This window comes from Lacerta agilis, chromosome 4 (genome assembly GCF_009819535.1).
Source record: "Lacerta agilis isolate rLacAgi1 chromosome 4, rLacAgi1.pri, whole genome shotgun sequence".
In the NCBI taxonomy this organism is placed as follows: Eukaryota; Metazoa; Chordata; class Lepidosauria; order Squamata; family Lacertidae; genus Lacerta; species Lacerta agilis.
Window position 1 is genome coordinate 97,233,020 of NC_046315.1, and position 2,701 is coordinate 97,235,720.

Sequence of the window (2,701 nt, forward strand, 5' to 3'; positions counted from 1 at the left end):
TATGTCCTCGGACGAACGGCCCAGAATGGCAAGTATAAGCAGCGTGACGATCTCTTCCCTCAAGTCTTTATATACACAGGAGTACATGTGACACAGTCTCCACATTACCAACTCCACAGGGGCAGAGTCGATTCTGAAATGGTGTTTTTGAGAATCGGCCTTCAAGAACAGCGGAAGGTAACATATCCAGTCTGGCCAACGTGAAGGCTCGTCTATATTTTGGAGTGGTTAATTTGGACAGGTATGGTGCCCGGGAGTCCAGGTAGGAGAGGGGAAGATGACTGTACCATGCACTAAATTTCTTGATGATGGCCAGCACATACACTAAAATTGGAATGATACAGAGAAGATTAGCATGGCCCCTGCGCCCCATTGCAACATCTTTTATTTTTCCTGCTGGCAATGGAAACAAGGCTAGGATCAGCAGGCCCAGAATCCCCGACATTCAGCTGAGGCAAAGGTCCAATGATGGTCTCTGCTGCCACCTTCCTCTTCCCCAAGTTAAGTTACTAGACCTTTGGGAAAGTGGAAGAAGGTGCTATGTGATTGTCAGCTGAGGGTTGTTGTTTTTGCAAGCACTGAACGCTTAGAAAATGTTTTTTGCAAGCACTGAACGCTTAGAAACGCTCAAACCTTTGCAAGCATTTGGTCAGAATACTCACAAAGTATTAAATTGTATACCTCCCTTGTTCTCTTCCTATATGGAGAGCTCCCATTTGATCTCTGCCAACAATTCTATGAAGTAGATTAGACAGTAAGATTCAATTAAATATTGCAAACAAAACTCTCCTCAAGTTAAGTCACAGAATATTAAGTGCATGCTTAATACTTCCATTGGAATAAAATGGATTTAAAGCATTTATCTGCCCAAGAGAGGGCTGGCAACTGCCGTGGGTGGCAGAATCCCATGGGGTGGGACCCCCATGGGCACCCCACCTGCCCTTCCTGCCAGAGAAGTGAAGGCAGCTTCTGGTGAGATCTCATGAGATCTTGCAAGAGTTCTGCAATATCTTGTGATATCTTGCTAAAAGTTGGCACTGCATGACCTCAGTAAGCGATTTTTCAGTGTGGGGCGGTGGTGAGGGGGTTCCCATTTTGCAACCCCAACCCAAGGCCTGCTGTTACACCACCTTCCAGAACCTCTATAGCTGGGTGAGGATTTGAACTTGCGTCCCTGTGATCTACATTGAAAAACTGTCCCCTAAATCACACTGCCTCACACACTGGGGTGCAACTTGAAAGTGGATGCTTCCATTGGTTTTATGATGTATGGATATGGGTTTGTAGATGCTTTTTAATGTCCTTTTCTCTCCTTCTCTGCCTACATATTTGGTCTCTGCTGCTTTGCTCCTGCTATATACGTAAATGGATTATTCCTAATCAATCTGCTTTAAGGAAAAAAATAGGTTGAAGTTGCTTACAAAACGATGATGAGTGTAGAAAGAAAAGGAAGACAATATTGGGACTAGTTTGGTTCTACTACTGTGCCCCTGGCCTGGTTTTGATGATGGTCTTGTTTGTACCGTTCTTTGCTCAATATATATCCCATTAATTTCTCCCCTGGGGAGGTAAGCCCTTATATCACTGGTGTTTTAGCTCTGAAACATCTTCTCACAAAGCCATTGAGTTGTCTTACTGTCAAGCCTATATTAGAACACATTGAGAAACTGATGACTGCTTCCTTGGGTTAAAACAAAATAAAAAATAAAAAAAATTCCTTCCAGTAGCACCAACTAAGTTTGTTCTTGGTATGAGCTTTCGTGTGCATGCACACTTCTTCAGATACATGCACACGAAAGCTCATACCAAGAACAAACTTAGTTGGTCTCTAAGGTGCTACTGGAAGGAATTTTTTTTATTTTTTATTTTGTTTTAACTATGACAGACCAACACGGCTACCTACCTGTAACTGCTTCCTTGGATTGCCATACGTCTGGGAATTCCTGGACATGTCCTCTTTGAGGGGGGGGGGTGTCATACATGCCTATCTGGGGGGAATTTTACATTTTAAAGCAAAAGCCCTGGATTTTGGGTTTTAAAATAGTGTGCAGGCAGCCATGGTTCAGGCTCAGGCTCTGGTGTGGGCACAGCGGTGTAGGAAGGGCGGGGCGTAGGGGGGTTCAAGGGGAGGGGGTGACACTCCCTGGCCCCTCCCACCACTCCCCCGCCGCCCAGCACACTGTCCATGCCTCTTTACGGATGGACGGGGCACCCCCTCAAGCTGCCTCTCACTCACCGGCTCGCCGCGGGAGCAGCACCACCAGCCCGGATGCACTACGCATGCCTGGAAATTCCGGGCATGCACAGTGCATGCAACGTGCATCATGATGCCCCACCCCTAGGGGGGTGCCTCCGCTCCGCTGCCCCGGCCGGCGAAGAGGCTTCCTCCGCCACTGTGCGGGCAACCCATCAATCAAATCTAACCAAACCAGCACATCTAACTTCTGCACATCTGCGCATATAGTTAGATGTGTGCTAGTATGTGGAGAGGGAAAACTTAAGTGTAAGCCTTTGTAGACCTATGCTCTGAAATCCACCCCACCCCAAAGTGGAGGAAGCAGGTGAATTTTAGATTTCTTTAGCCTTTGAAAAGCACTCACACATTCTCCAACTTATTTCCCGGAATGCCTAGGGAAGACATAATATGAAACCATGGAGTACTAAAGAATGGTTTGAATATGCTAATATATACACACACAAA

At 46.2% G+C, this 2,701-nt stretch overlaps 1 pseudogene; it reads left to right on the plus strand.

Annotated features, from left to right (window-relative positions):
- The first annotated feature begins 302 nt into the window (after nucleotides 1-302).
- LOC117046164 lies at nucleotides 303-392 on the plus strand (annotated as a pseudogene).
- The last annotated feature ends 2,309 nt before the right edge of the window (nucleotides 393-2,701 follow it).